General features: G+C 39.5%; 1 pseudogene; it reads right to left on the bottom strand.

The window, feature by feature from the left end:
* Positions 1-14191: 14191 nt before the first annotated feature.
* On the bottom strand, positions 14192-14780 carry LOC129670922 (protein BUD31 homolog; annotated as a pseudogene).
* Positions 14781-16992: the final 2212 nt, after the last annotated feature.

The following is a 16992-nucleotide window of genomic DNA, read 5'->3' as shown; positions in this document are numbered from 1 at the left end:
TCCCCCCTCACAGGGAGGTGATCAAAGAGCAGGCCAATCAGATTATGTCAGAGGCAGTCCCTCTTCCCATTACTCTGGAACCCACTTCGACACTAAACTGCCATGGGCTACATCTGTGCAGGGGTTCTAGGTTATCTGCATGCATGGTACTTGGTTGGAGTATGAGTCTCTGGGAAGACCCGTGTGTTCAAATTTCTGGTTCTGTTGCTCTCCTTCTGGAGTTCCTGTCCTCTCCAGGTCTTAATATTTCCCACTTCTTACAGAAGATTCCATGCACACTGCCCAACAGTTTTCCATAAGTCTCACCATCTGCTTTGATAGTCTGCAGGGCAGTGCCTTTCAGAGGCCCTCTGTGGTGGGTTTCTAGCTTGTTTCCTGTTTTCTTCTTCTGATGTCTTTCTTCTTTGCCCTTCGAGATGGGGATTGAGCATTTTAGTCAGGGTCCTCTCTGTTGATTAGTTTCTTTAGGTGTACAGATTTTAGTAGTTTTATCCTATATTACATGTCTATAAGAGTGAGTATATACCGTGTGTCTTTCTGCTTCTGGGGCAGCTCAATCAGGATCATCCTTTCCAGGTCGCACCATTTACCTGCAAATTTCATGATTTCCCTATTTTTCATTGCTGAGTAATATTCCATCGTGTAGATGTACCACAATTTCTGCATCCATTTTTCAGTTGAGGGGCATCTTGACTGTTTATTCCCATTATTCTTAATTTTCATCTTTTCATGGTATCCTTGATTTCTTGTATGTTTTGTGTTTAGGACTTTTCTGATTTTACCTTTTCTTTGAAGTAGGAATCGATTTCAGCAAATGTATTTTTAGCACCTGAAATTCTGTCTTCCATCCCTTGTATTCTATTGGTGATGGTTACCTTTGTGGTTCCTGATCTTTTCTCTAAGTTCTCCAGTTCCAGGTTTTTCTCTCTGTTTTCTTTATAGATTCTAATTCTGTTTTCATGCTTTGCACCATTTCTTTCATCTGAGTGAATGTGGCTCCTATTTTTTTGTTTGTTTCTTCTCTATATGTCTCTAATTGTTCTTGTACGTGGGCAGTTATAGTCTTCTGTATATCTTTGAGAGCTCTGTTTATTTCCTCTTATATCTGCATAAGCATAGCTTTAAAGTCATTTTCCTGTGTTTCCACTCAATTAAAATATCCATTGATTTTGGTGTTTGCTGTTGGGTCCATAGTGTCCTGATATTTGTTGGGTTAGTTCTTACGCATTCCTTTGGCCATTTGCTAATATGTGATCTTCACTGTTTTTTCCTTGAGTCTGAACTTCGGACTGGAGCTGTCTTTCTCTTGTCCCTGGAGTATTCTTCAGGAAGATCAGAGAGGTCCAGTGGTTTGAGATTGTGTTGCTGCTTAAGGTGTACCTAAGGAAAACTGCTGTCACAGATTCATTATTGCAGGGGTGTAGGTGTGTGCCTGTGTGTGTGTGTGCACACTCGTGGGTGTGTCTTGAAGGGGAGTGCTAGAGAGTGTTGGTGCTTGGGATATGGAGGTTGGGCACAAGCACAGGAGAGGATGTGAATGCTGGCACAGTTAACAAGCTCAGATTGCGGGCACAGCGTGCCTGCACTGGTTTCCTGAATACTCAGTGGTCTCCAGGCTGTGGAGGGCTCTGCAGGCTGGACTCTGAGGTCTGTGGCTGATGCTGCTGTCAGGACAAGTACTCTGTTTTAAGCTCTGTGTGCCCAGCCCTGTGCTCTGTGCTAGAAGCTGTGAGCACAGTGCCTGGGCTCTGCTCTCTGAGTTGGGAAATGCTATATGCTTCCTCTGTTGCTTCCCCCTTAGTCAAGGCTGGAGATCAGAGGTCGTGGGGGAAATGTGGCTGGGGGGGCGGTTGAGTGTTCTCAGTCTCAAATATCAAGGAGGGAGATCTGTGCTTGGAGCAGGCAGCACTATGTGCAGGCAAGCTGTGTGCACTGCGGATTGCCTCCTCTGCTTCACCTGCTAGTTGTAGTAACTCTGGTAACTCCAGTAACTCCACTGCTGCCTCCCTATTGGCTCAAGTACCTCTGCTGCAGGCTTGGCTACCTCTGCTGCTGTTTCTGCCCATTATGGGGAAGTGCCCAGGAATCAATTACCCAGGAGAAGTCCACAGAGATGTCCACGGTTGACCTGTGTCCTATTAAACTCAGATTAAGCTTTGTCCCCCTTCTCCCCGGCCTCCTTGTACAGTTGTTTTGGATTCCACAGCCCCTCAACTCACCAATTTGGAGTTTCAGCTCCTCTGAATATGGTGCGCATTGGTTGGCGCCATCTTGGATCACCCTTGCCATGTTTTCAATTCAAATGCCTCCTCTCAGGAGGAGGCAAGGACTTTCCAAGAATTTCAGTTAAATTAACAGGCTGCTGGACACGTTATTTCTGAGAAGCCAGTTCTTTTTAGTGATATCTTAGGTCAGCTTTATCTCTCCTTATGGTTCCAAATCCTCTCCTCCTGAACTTTCCTCTTCCACACATAGTTTTTATCTTTGTTGCAGAGGTGTGTTTCTTGGATGCAGCGGAATGTTAGATACTGTTTCTGCAACCATTCTGGTAGTCTGTGTCTTTTTATTGGAGAGTTGAGTCCATTGATGTTGATAGATAATAATGACTAATGAATATTAGTTCCTTTTATTGCGGTGATGTTGGTATTCCTGTGCTTCAGTGCTTGTTTTCTTTTAATTCTTTTTTGTGAAGTTATCTATATCCTGTGTTTTCTTGGGTGTAGTTGATTTCATTAGATTGAAATTTTTCTTCTAATATCTTCTGTAGGGCTGGGTTGCTGTGTAGATATTGTTTATGATTAGTTTTGTCATACAATATTTTGTTTTCTCCATCTATTTTGACTGAGAGCTTTGCTAGGTATAGTAGTTTGAGTTGGCATCTGTGGTCTCTTAGAATCTGCATGACATCTGCCCTGGACCTTCTGGCTTTTATAGTTCCTGTTAAAAAGTCTGGTGTCATTCTAATAGGTCTACCTTTATATGTTACTTTGGCCTTTTTCTCTTGATGCTTTTAATATATTTTCTTTGTTCTGTAGGTTTAGTGTTTTGACTATTATGTGACAGTAGGAGTTTCTTTTCTCATATAATCTATTTGGTGTTCTGTAGTCCTCTTGTATGTTTACGGACATTTCTTTCTTTAAGTTAAGAAATTTTTCTTCTATTTTTTTCTTGAACATATTTTCTGGAACTTGGAATCTGGAATCTTCTTTTTCATCTATTCCTATTATTCTTAGATTTAATCTTTTCATGGTATCCTTGATTTCTTGAATGTTTTTTGTATGGAACTTTTCCTGTTTAATTCTTTCTTTTAGAGGTGCATCCATTTCTGCAATTGTATCTTCACGCCCTGAAATTATCTCTTCCATCTCCTTTATTCTGTTGGTGATGCTTACCTTTGTGGTTCTTGATTGTTTCTCTAAGTTCTCCAGCTCCAGAGTTTTCTCTGTTTGTGTTTTCTTTGTTGATTCTAATTTTGTTTTTATGTCTTGCACAATTTCCTTCATCCATTTGAAGGTGGATTCATGTCTTTCCATGATGGCCTCTATTTTTTATTGTTTGTTTCCTCTCTATATGCCACTAATTGTGCCTCTACCTATGCTTCTATTTGTTTGGTTGTATTTGCCTGTGTTTCTTTGAGAGTCTTGTTCATTCCCTCTTTATGTGCCTCTAAAAACTGGATAAGTATTGTTTTAAAATCATTTTCCTGTGTTTCCTATGAATTAAAATATCCATTTATTTTTGGGGTTGCTGATGAAGCCATAATATCCTAATTTTTGTTTGATGTGTTCTTATGTTGACCTCTAACCATCTCCTTATCTGTAAACTTTGCTATTTGTTTCTCAAGTCTGTACTTCAGACTGGGTCCATCTGTCTCTTGTGTCTGGATTGTTCTTCAGAAATTTGAGAGTGATCCACTGGTTTGAGAATGGATGTTGGTGTTTCAGCTGTAGCTAAAGGAATAAGGTTGCAGGTGCATATGCACTACCATGGACATGTACGTGGCAGTGTGCCTTGAGGGAGAAGGTGCTAGAGCTTGTAGATACCTGAATGGTGGTGTGCAAGCATAAGGAAGGGTGGGTGTGAGGGGTGGGTGGGTGCTGGCACTGTGTGTGTGAACAATTCTCATGCACTGGTGACCGAATACTCCAGTGGCCTATAGGCCTGTTGTATTGTCCTGCTGGTATTCAGATCTGTCTTGTCTGGGCTCCAGGAATTGTTTGCCTGGACTCCACTAGGAGAACATCAGAGCAGGGACATCAATGTTAAAAATGATGTTCCTAGAATCTCTATATTGTCTACAGTGGGTGTGTGGGTAGGAGGGATCAGATGGCTGGCTGCTAGTGTAGAGGGGCCCTGGTTCTGGGGTTCTGCAAGCACTCACTTAAAGGTGCACTCACTTTCTCCCAGGACTAATCAGAAAGAACGGGCTCCTCCTGTTCTCTACTCTCATATTTGGGCCCACAGGGGCAAATGAGAGTTCAGGAGACCCATCAGCTCAGCGGTGTGCACTGTTTGGCAGGTAGTGTACCTCTGTATCCTCAATCACAGAGCATAGAAAGAGGCTCCTGCTTATACTTGCTGCGGTTCTGACCCATTAGCAGCTCTGGGAGGCTTGCCAGTGCTGTTTCAGTCACTGAGCATGTGGAGGTTTGTATTTGGACTAGCCACTGCCCCACTGAAGCTGCAGTGTTTTATTCTAATCTTAATTACCAATATCATCTATAATGACACATTGAACAATACTCAAAAAATTCATATCCCTCTACACACACACACACACACACATAATTACAGAATGACTTACAAATGGTTAAGGAGTCAAACATTTGAAAGTAGGCAGAAGAGCTAAAACTGGTAAGCTGATTTTAATAACATAATGAATAGAAAAAAACTTGCTGGAGAAAAACACTGCTGTTGTAGTCAAATTTAATTTAATTTTATTTTTTTCTTATCAGTTAAATTTTATTAACTCTGTATCCCAGCCATGTCCCGATCCCTCATTCCCTCCCAGTCCCTCCCTGCCTCCCTCATCTCCACCGTGCCCCTTTCCAAGTCCACTGATTGGAGGGACCTCTTCCCCATTCATCTGATCCTGTTTTATCAGGTATCTTCAAAATTTTCTGAAGAAGTTCCATTAAAAAAAAAAAGAAAACATTGTTATATGTTGCTAAACTCTCCAAGTCAAGGGATATCATACAAGAAAGTTCAAAAACAATAAGTTTAACAGAAAAGATAAAATTTTCAATTTGTGTCCATCTCTTTTGCCTTTCTGAATGAATATTGGGCTTCTTACCAGGGTCCTCCTTGATTAGCTTCTTTAGGTGTACAGGTTTTAGTATGATTATCCTATATTATATGTCTAATATCCACTTATAAGTGAGCATATGCCATGTGTGTCTTTCTGCTTCTGGGATTCCTCACCCAGGATGATCATTTCTAGATCCCATCATTTGCCTTCAAATTTCATGATTTCCTTTTTATAATTGCTGAGTAGTATTCCATTGTGTAAAAGTACCACAATTTCTGTATCCCTTCCTCAACTGAAGGACATCTGAAGAGGTAGAAAACAGGGAACAGGACAGGAGCCTGTCACAGAGGGCCTCTGAAAGACTCTACCCAGCAGGGTATTGGGGCATATGCTGAAATTCATAGCCAAACTTTTTGCAGAGTGCAGGGAATCTTATGAAAAAAAGGGGAGATAGAAAGAACTAGAAGGAACAGGAGGTCCACAAGGAGAGAAACAGAATGAAAAAAAAATCTGGGCACAGGGGCTTTTCTGAGACTAATACTCCAAACAAGGACCATGCATGGAGATAACTTAGAACCTCTGCACAGAAGTAGCCTATGGCAGCTCAGTGTCCAAGAGGGTTCCCCAATAATAGGAACATGGACTGTCTCTGACATGAACTCATGGGCTGGCTCTTTGTTCACCTCCCCCTGATGGGGGAGCAGCCTTACCAGTCCACAGAGGAAGACAAAGAAGCCAGTCCTGATGAGGCCCGATAGACTAAGGTCATATGGAAGGGGAGGAGGACCTCCCCTATCATTGGCCTGGGGGAGGGGCATATGAGAAGAAGAGGGAGGGTGGATAGAATTGGGAGGGGATGGGGAAAAGGGCTACATCTGGGATACAAAGTGAATAAACTGTAATTAATAAAAAAAGAAAAAAATTATTTGGATTCTCAACCATTTGTTTTTAGCAGTAAAGGATTTCTGCATGTTGAGTGTTTAAAGTATATAATTTATATTTATGATTTATAGCATTTGAAATAACTTTTATGCTTCTTTAACTTAAAAGGAAGACACAGAAGCCTCAAACAGTTCAGTAATTACATTTCCTCTATTAAATCCAATGGTAAGCCACACTTATAAGATGCACATTTCAAGTTTTTCTTCTTGTTTTCAGATACATTTTTATTAGTATGGAGAAGTTAACTCTTATGTTTTCAGAATTTGTATGTTTGTGTGCATATTTGTGCATATTTGTGCATATTTGTGTGGGTGTTCAATTATGGAGATATATTTTACATCACTGTATTGTAAATGCATGCATGTATGCATGAAAAAATGTGATACATGTGCTCATGTGTGCATGCACAAGTGTGTGTGTGTGTGTGTGTGTGTGTGTGTGTGTGTGTGTGTGTGTGCAGAGATCAACTTCAGGTGTTTTTTTCCTCAGGAAGCATGCATCTTCTCTTGTTTGCCCATGTATCTTGGATTTTTCTTTTGTTATTGGTCCATGAAATTCGGACATTAATCCTTTGAGAAACAGTCACTATGCTGGGTGGCCAGCAAGTTCCAATGATTTCTGTTGGGATTAGAAGTATCATCATGTAGTAATATCATACAAAGCTGCTTCTTTTTATAGATGGATTCTATGCACTTTAATGATTGAGCTATCTCTCCAGTCCATTTCTGCAAGGCAATTAAAATTAAAGTAATAGTCTACATAAAATAAATTGTAAAAATGGATAATGTATTTAAAAATCATTAGTATCTAATTATGTTACTGTTTTATTATTATTTCATTTAAGTATGCCATGCCTGTAACCATGTTGTTAATACCTCACAAAGTATGTGAAATAATCTTCTGATTTTTGAAAGTTCTCATCTTTTTTAGAATAATATCATTCATTTCCTGAAAAAAAGAGAGAATTTTGAACTTCATCTCATTTATTAATATTGATGAAAATACCAAGCAATACCTATATGCCAAAAGCATGGTAATTCATCATTTGTGATGAGAATACAGGAATTTCAAAAACAACAACAACAACAACAAATGAGTTCTCTGAGAATAAAAGCTGCACAGAATAGGCAATAAACATGTATATATGTATGTGTAAGTGTATGTACATGTGTATGTGTATTTATATGTGTATATGGATATGTATGCACATGGGTTGTTCAATGCTGCTTAGATAGAAGATAGACTGCCACAGTATTCTAAAATATAGTATGGTCAAAATTCAATGAAACTTCTTTTGCCTAAGTGATTGATAAGCTTTTGTTTTAGAGAGATTTTTTTTTCCCTTTAAGGGTTAATGTAGTCATACCACACCAATTTAGCAATTTAGCCATAAAGACTTCCATGGCACCAGGAATTAATTGCGTACAATAGAGAGGTATCCTATTCTATGGTAATGGTAATAAAAATACTAATACACTGTAGAAAAATCAGGATGAGGACAGTTATAAGATTCTTACCTGAGAGTCCAGCCACTTTTATTTGCTGCCCTTCCCAATTTCAAGAGGTATTTGAAGATGCTAGTATAATTAAGAAGTAGAAGGCTAACTGAAAGAGGGGCTCCCTAAGGCAGATTGTAGGAAATCATCATCCATGATGGGGTGAGACTTTGCAATGAGTGGATTAAAGCCACAAAAACCACCTAAGGAAACAATCTCCATGCTCTAGAAGTAAGCTCAATTGTTTATGTAAGTTGTACCTTACTAAAATCTAGAACGGGACTTTGATTTGTCATTGGTGCCCTGTGTGGAGTAACTGAAGTTCATGATTCCTAAGAAAAGATAAAGCCACATTCTAATTGTTACACTTCTTAGGAACACACACAAGCATACACATATACATATATAGAAACTGGAACATCTCTACAATGTTACTTGTTCTCAGGGATGACCACAGGAAAACGTCCTCCCTGAGGAATAGTTTTCATGGTATCAGTTGAAACCACATACATTTCCAAGGGTGGGAAACAACCAGTAGGCTTACATAGCTATGATATGTATAAAATAAAACAACAAACAACATAGCATGATATCCTTAAAAGTAAAATAGTAACACACATTTCCTTTAAATTTTGTTTCCTCCCAACATTTGGAACCTGAACGAATCACTTTCCTTTTCTTCTTTCTTTCTTTTTCCTTAAGTGAATTAATAACAAGTTTTTCAGGCTTGTTTGTTTTCTCAGAGTTCAAAAGTAAATATCTTATTTGACATGTATGCATCCTAAATACTAGTTTTCCAAAGGCTTTGTAACTAAATCTGTTTTATAACAGTATTTACTCTTTAGACAATGTGAGCACAGGATTTGTACTGATATTTGTGGGTGTTAAAAACATCCAAATATGTTACTTTGACATAAATACCTTATAGTATAACCTAGGTAAATATGCAGATCACTTATTAACAACATTACAGTACCAAAGACAAAACTGTTATTAAAATTGTGGTCAGAACCTATGCTATTAAACTAGGTTCAGCCACCATTTCAATATTTAATTAAAAGAGTCAATAGTGGAAATCAGATACAATAGACTCACTCAGTATGGTTATATTGGGAAAAGTAAAACAGTGAAAGAAGCCCCAAAATTCCTCTTTGATGGGGCTGAGGTGTGGTCCTGTCAATCATTGAGTGATCCTTGTCTGGGTTTATGTAACATCCGTTAAAAGAATCTGACAAGTTGTTAACACTGGAAAATCTCTTTCCAAGAGAAAATGTCTCCCTCTGAGTGAGACCTTTTCCTTCCCTTTACAGAAATCAGTAAATTTCTGTAACTATTGCCATTGTGAGGCATACATGTCTTTTTAGACTATTTTCATTTCTCTCAGGCCTGTTACAAAGTAAAATGTACTAAACTGAAAATGTCCTAACTTTTTATTATTCTCAAAGTTTTAAAACTGGATCATGGTCCCTCATGAATGAGATTACTACCACTATAAGAAGAGAAAGAAGAGACTCTGTCACCACACTTCAGGAGAGAACAGACACCAACTATATATCACATAAATGCCTAAAGTTCTTGATACTTTGATTTGAACATAACCCTCTAGAACTAACAAAAAAAAAAGATAAGTAATTTCTATTCATAGTAATTTATTTTTGTTATTTTTTATTTATTCACTACAATTTATTCATTTTTTATCCCAGCTATAGAGACCTCCCTCATCTTCCTCTTGACAACCAATGCCTCTCCCCTAGTCCACTGATAGGGGAGGTCTTCTCCTCCATCTATCTGACCCTAGCCTATAAGGTCTCATCAAGACTGGCTGCATTGTCATCCTCTGTGGACTGGTAAGGCCACCCCTGCCCAGGGGGAGGTGATCAAAGAGCTAGCCACTGAGTTCATGTCAGAGACAATCCCTGCTCCCACACTTAGGGACTGAGCTCCCATAGGCTACATCTGAGCAGGGTGTCTAGGTTATCTCCATGCATGGTCCTTGATTGAAGTATCAGTCTATGCAAAAACAACTGGGCCCATATTTTTTTGGTTCTGTTGTTCTCCTTGTGGAGCTTCTGTCCCTTCCAGGTATTTTTATCTTCCTCTTCTTCCATAAGATTACCAGCACTCTGCCCAAATTTTGGCTATGAGTCTCAGCATCTCCCTGTAGGGCAGAGTCTTTCAAAGGCCCTCTGTGGTAGGCTCCTGTCGTATTCCATGTTTTCTCCCATTTCTGATGTTTTTTATCATTTGCCCTTCTGAATGAGGATTGAAAAACTTCCCTAGGATCCTCCTTCCTCCTTCGTTTCCTTAGATGTACAGATATTAGTGTGCTCATCCTATATTTTATGTCTAATATCCACTTATAAGTGAGTGTATACCATGTGTGTCTTTTTGCTTCTGGGTTACCTCACTCAGGATGATCTTCTCAAGTTCCACCCATTTGCCTACAAATTTCATGATTACCTTGTTTTTAATTGCTGACTAGTATTCCATTGTGTAAATGTACCAGAATTTCTCTATACATTACTCAGTTGAGGGACATATGGGTTGTTTCCAGATTCTGGCTACTAAGAATAAAGCTTCTAGGAACAGCGCTGAGCAAATGACCTTGTTGTATACTTGAGCATATTTTGGATATAAGCCTAGGAGTGTTATAGCTGTATCTTGAGATAGCACTATTCCTAATTTTCTGAGAAAGCACCAGATATTGATTTCCAAAGTGGTTGTACAAGTTTACATTCCCACCAGCAGTGGAGGAGGGTTCCCCTTTCTCCACATCTTCTCTAGCATGTGTTGTCAATTGAGTTTTCAATCTTAGCCATTCTGATGGGGATAAGGTGAAATTACAGGGTTGTTTTGATTTGTGTTTTTGATGACTAAGAATGTTGAGCATTTCTTTAAATTTTCCTCTGCCATTGAATATTGCTCTATTGAGAATTCTGTTTATCTCTGTACCACATTTTTAATTGGATTACTTGGTTTGTTGGTGTGTAACCTCTTGAGTTCTTAATATTTTCTTGATATTAGCACTCTGTCAGATATACAGGGTGGATAAAGATTCTTTCCCTGTCTGTAGTCTGCTTTTTTCTGATGACAGTGTCCTTTGCTTCAAAGAAACTTTCTAGTTTCATGAGGTCCCACTTATTGGTTGTTGGTCTTAGAGCCTGTGCTCTAAGGAAGTTGTCTCCTGACCAACACAATTTATTGAAGATCCTATGTTTTTCTCCATTGTATGGTTTTGGATTCTTTTTTAAAAATCAAGTATCTATAGCTGTGCAGGTTTATTTCTGGATCTTTGATTAGATTCCATTGATCCTCCAGACTGCTTCTCTTCGAGTACCTTGCAGTTTTTATTACTGTTGCTCTATAGTACATTTTTTAGATCAGGGATAGAAATACCTCTGGAGGATCTGTTGTTGTACAGGATTGCTTTAGCAATTTTGGCTTTTTTGTTGTTGTTGTTTTGTTTTGTTTTTCCATATGAAACTGAGAATTGTTCTTTCAAGTTCTGTAAAGAATTTTGTGGGGAATTTTGATGGGAATTGCATTGAATCTGTACATAGCTTTTAGCAGAATGGCCATTTCCACTTTGTTAATTCTATTGATCCATGAGATGGGAGATCTTTCCATCTTCTGATATCTTCTTCAATTTCTTTCTTCAGAGACTTGAAGTTTTCTTCACACTGGTCTTTTACTTGCTTGGTTAGAGTTACACCAAGGTACTTTATTTATTTGTGGCTATTGTGAAGGGTGTTGTTCCCTAACTTCTTTCTCAGCAATTTTGTCTTTTTTATACAGGAGGGCTTCTGAATTTTTTGAGTTAATTTTGTATCCAGCCACTTTACTAAAGGTATTTATCACTTGTAGGAGTTCTCTGGCAGAATTTTTGGGGTCACTCATATATATCATCATATCATCTGTGAATAGTGATACTTTGGCTTCTTCCTTTCCAATTTGTATTCCCTTGATCTCCTTTAGTTGTCTTATTGCTCTAGCTAGGACTCCAAGTACCACATTGAAGATATACAGAGAGTGGGCAGCCTTGCCTTTTTCCTGATTTCAGTAGGGTTGATTTAAGTTTCTCTCTGTTTAGTTTGATGTTGGCTATAGGCTTGTTGCATATTGTCTTTACTATGTTCAGCTATGTGCTCTGTATCCCTGATATCTCCAAAACTTTAAATATGAATGGGTGTTAGATTATGTGAAATGCTTTTTCAGCATGTAAGAGATGATCATATGTTTTTTTTTTTTTCCTTCTGTATGTTTATGTGGTGGATCACATTGATTGATTTCTCTGTATTGAACCACCCTTGCATGCCTGGGATGAAGCCTATTTGGTCATGGTGAACTATATTTTTTATGTGTTCTTAGATTTGGTTTGCAAGTATTTTATTGAGTATTTTCATGTCAGTTTTCATAAGAGAGATAGTTCTGAAGTTTTCTTTTTTGTTAGGTCTTTGTGTGGTTTAGGTATAAAGGTTACTATTGCCTCATTGAATGATTTTGGTAATGTTCCTTCGGTTTCTGTTTCATGAAATATTTTGAAGAGTACTGGCATTAGCTCTTCTTTGAATGTCTAGTAGAATTCTTTCCTGAAGACATCAGGCCCTGGGCGTTTGTTTGTTTGTTTGTTTTGTTTGGCAGGAAGAGTTTTGATGACTACCTCGATTTCCTTGGGGGGATATAGGACTATTTAATCCATTTTTCAGATCTATTTTACCTGTGTTAAATGGAATCTATCATGAAAAATTTCCATTTTATTTATGTTTTCAAATTTTGTGGAATATAGACTTTTGAAGTAAGTCATAATGATTCTTTGAATTTCCTCTGTGTCTATAGTCATGTCCCTCTTTTCCTTTCTGATTTTTCTCTTTTGGGTAGTTTCCCTCTAGAAGATCTGTCCCTTGATAATAGTGGAGTGCTGAAGTTTCCTACTATTAAGGATCGATGTGTACTTTTTGCTTTAATGTTTCATTTACACGAATGCAGTTGCTCTTGTATTTGGGGCAATATAAGAAATATAAACCCTTCCTCCTCAAGTTATTATTGGTCAGGGTGTTTTATCACAATTGAAACATTAAAAAAGGTTGTCTGTCTTCTTTCCTCCCATGTGAGCCCTGAAACACATACATACACGTGCAGACACACACACACATCATCATCCTCATCCTCATCCTCATCACCATTATCATTGTCATCGATATATCTCAAATTATAGCCTTCTGCTCATTTCTGCTGACTGTGCCCCAGTTGGGCCTGAATATTTCTGGAGTCCCAAAAGCCTCCTTGAGAAGGCAGTCAGAGCTGTGGGCCATATAATCAAACTCAGCTTACCTCTGCTGTCTATGTACCCGGTAGACTGGGCAGGAAGGCGATTGCCTAGGATGGGTCTAATTCTGATGCTCCTCCAGCACAGCAGGCCTCCTCAGGAAGGAAGAAAGTACTGTGGGGTGAGTTATGGAGCTCAGGGGACAGCCTAGCTTACCTATGCTGACTTTGTTAATCTTAGAGTGACAAATTTGTCAATAAAAAATTACTTTAAAAAATTATTTATTTCATTTTATTAAATTTGTATCCCACTGCAGCTCCTTCCCTCATCTCCTCCCAGTCCCACCCACCATCCGTCTTCTCCCCCTATGCCCTTTCCTAGTTCCCTGATAGGGGAGGACCTCTTCCCTTCTCTCTCTCTCTCTCTCTCTCTCTCTCTCTCTTTGATGTCACAAGCTTTCATTTCTAGCATGTGGAAAGCAGAAACAGAGGGGATCTCTGTGAATTTGAGGCCAGCCTGATATACATAGTGAGTTCCAGGCCAGCCAGAGAAAAACAATAAAAAAAAAAAAAATCCAGCCAGGCACAGGAGGTGGAAGTGGCAAGATCAGAAGTTCAAGGCCAGGCTCTGCAGTATTGAAAGTTTGCAGCCAGCCTGGGCTATGTGAGGCCTTGTTTCATAGAATAAAAACCAGAAGCAACTAAGATGGTGCATTTGATAAATATGCTTGGCACTCAGGCCTGGAAACCCAAGTTGGATTCCTGGCAACTATGTATAGTAGAAATGAGAAAAAACACTCTACCCAGTTGTTCTCTGACCACCATATGAGCACTGTAGCACATGTAAACACACTCAATACAAATGAGTAAACAAACAAACAAACAAAAGAGACCTTGAAAGATGGCTCAGTGATTAAGAGCACTGGTTGGCCTTGAATTCAGAGATTTATCTGCCTCTACCTCCCTGAGTGCTGGAATCACAGCTCTGTGCCACCGCACCCAGCCAATTTAGAGTTGCTTAATGATGAATTTCTGACAAGTTTTTCAGATAAAGATTCAGGGGAAACAATGATTATTATTCAATCATATTGACTATGCTCTGGTGAGTTCGTAGGCAATGAATCAAAAAGGAAGTATTTTTCAAATGGATGAAGGCAATGAAAATACCAGTTTTTCAGTTTCTTCTCATTACATTTATTTAAAGACTTTAGTGTATTTATTCGGAGAGTTGAATCAGAAATTAATTTTGTACCTTTATTAGCAATGACAAACAATTCCTTTGTAATGCTATACCTGGCCCACGCTCCTCTGGTGCTCCTCTGAGCTGCTGAGAGGAACTGCTCCAGTAAGCAGATGGCCCTACAGGCCTGAGCCCACAGGCCCAAAGTCCCGAGTACATGGTCATGGGCCCAGAGCAGCCCTGGCAGCTGCAATGCATGCACTCGATGATGAGGCCCACTTTCAGGTTGCTTTTGGAAACCTGAGAGATGCAGGTCTTTGGTGTTCGGTGTCTGAATGCAGCGCAGGCAGCACAGGTTCTCATAGCCCTGCTTTCCACTTTGCAATCAGATTCTTGTTGCTTAGCCTTCTTTGATGCAGGACTCATTACATTCTCTGCTTATGGCTTTCCTTTTGTAAAAGAGGGCGAAGATGTAACGAGTTCTCTGGTGGTGGATCCTGAAGATGGGCTACAGAGACTGCACTTTCTGCCTTCCCTTGTGGGGTTCAGTTTCAGCTTCTCTCATCTTCTGATCTAATTCATCCAGTGTTGGTTTGATTAAATCCCAGCCATCTGGTGGTGCTTTCAGGTTTCTTTTGACTTTGGGCATTTCTCAGCAAGATAGCTTATGAAGACCTTTGGATCTCTTTCTTATGAGGATAATATAAAAATCCTTGGTCTCTGCTGTTACAAGCCGGTGTTCTTGTACAGATTTACCAAATATTCTGTGACCATGGGGAGATCACTTTTCCTCTTTGGCCCCCTGTCTCATCGGAAGCCCAGGCACCCAGGGCTGCCGCCCCTCCCCCCCCTTTCTATCTGACTCTAACCTACCAGGTCTTATCAAAAATGGTTGTGGCATCTTCTTCTATGGCCTGGAAAGACTGCAACCACCAGGAGTAGGTGATCAAAGAGCAGGCCACTGAGTTCATATCAGAAAAGGTCCCTGCTCCCCTTACTAGGAAATTCACTTGGAAACTGAGCAACCTATGGGCTTCCTCTGAACAGGGAGTCTAGGTCCTCTCCATGCATGGTCCTAGAAAGAACAATTCTCAATTTCATATGGAAAAACAAAATAAAACAAAACAAAACCCCAGAATAGCTAAAACAATCTTGTACAATAAAATGGAGGTATCTTCATCCCAGATCTCAAGCTGTACTATAGAGCAACAATAATAAAAACGGCATAGTACTGGCATAGAAACAGACTGGTGAATCAATGGAATCAAAACGAAGACCTAGAAATAAACCCACACACTTACAGATACTTTATTTTTGACAAAGAAGACAAAACCATACAATAGAAAATGACAGTATCTTGAACAAATGGTGCTGGTTTAACTGGATGTCTTCATTTGGAAAAATGAAAATAGACCCATATTTATCATCTTGCAGAAAACTAAAGTCCAGGTAGATCAAAGACCTCAACATAAAACCAGACACACTAAGCAAATTAAAAGAAAAAGTGGGGAAGAACCTGGAACTCCTTGGAACAGGAAACAACTTTCTGAGCAGAACACCAACAGCACAGGCTCTCAGAGCAGAAATCAATAAATGGGGACACTGTCATCAGAACAAAATGACAGCCTACAGACTGGGAAAAGATCTTCACCAACCATACATCTGACAGATAGCTAATATCCACAGTATATAAAGAACTGCAGACGTTAAACGTCTGAAGCTAAACAAGAAGAAGTTCTGGGATAGGATGATCAATCCTCACTTAGAAAGACAAATGGGATGGACAGTGGAAGTAGGTGAAAACAAGAATCAAGACAAGAGCCTACCACAGAAGGCCTCTGAAAGACTCAACCTAGCAGTGTATTAAAGCAGATGCTGAGACTCATAACCAAAACTTGGGCAGAGTGCAGGGAATCATATGATAGAAGGGGGAGTTAGTAAGATCCGGAGAGGACAGGAATGCCACAAGGACCAAATATATCTGAGCACAGGGGTCTTTTCTGAAACTGATTCTCCAACCATGGACCGTGCATGGATATAACCTAGAACCCCAGTGGCTCTTACCATCTTTCTTCAACCTCTTCTGGAGAGTTCCCTGAGCCCTGAGGGTAGAGATTTCATGGAGATCTCATTTAGGACTGGGTGTTCCAAGTTACCAGCATTTCATTTCCTAAAATGCCTTCCTGACATTTCTTAAGAGATTTCCACTGTTATTTTCACATTTGCAGCAGGTACATTTGTACAGTGATAGCATACCATTTTTATTCTACCTCTGTGTGGTTTTCAATATACATATAAATTGGCAACATTTCTGGAAAGAAGGCAAGGGAAGCATAAATACCAAGGGCTTAGGACACCAAACTAGTCTATAGATAATATCTACAGAAAAAAAGTCTTACTAAAAACACAGCCCATGGAGGTTCAGCATCCATGTGGATTTACCTAGTAAGGGGAACAGGGGTTGTCTCTGACAGGAACTCAGTGGCAGGCTCTTTGACCTCCCCCCCCCTCCATAAGGGAGGAGCAGGCTTGCTAGGCCACAGAGGAGGCCATTGCAGCTAGTCTTGATAAACTAGGGTCAGATAGAAGGGCAGGAGAACCTCCCCTATCAGTGGACTTGGAAAGGGGCAGGGAGGAAATGACGGAGGGTGGGTGGGATTGGGAGGGAATGACAGAGGGAGCTATGGCTGGGATACAAAGTAAATAACATGTGATTAATATAAAAAATGAAAATTATAAAAATAAAATAAAAAATTACTTTCTGATTTTATATTGTTTTCCTTCTCTTTTATTTCTTTCCATTAAAGTATTAAGTTTGGAAGTTTTTTTTTTCTTTTAATTAGTTTCTGAAACTATAGTAC

The sequence above is a fragment of the Psammomys obesus genome, unplaced genomic scaffold (assembly GCF_907164565.1).
Source record: "Psammomys obesus unplaced genomic scaffold, mPsaObe1.curated_primary_1811, whole genome shotgun sequence".
Taxonomy (NCBI): domain Eukaryota; kingdom Metazoa; phylum Chordata; class Mammalia; order Rodentia; family Muridae; genus Psammomys; species Psammomys obesus.
The sequence above is the reverse complement of the archived record's forward strand: the minus strand, read 5'-3'. Positions and strand labels throughout refer to the sequence as shown.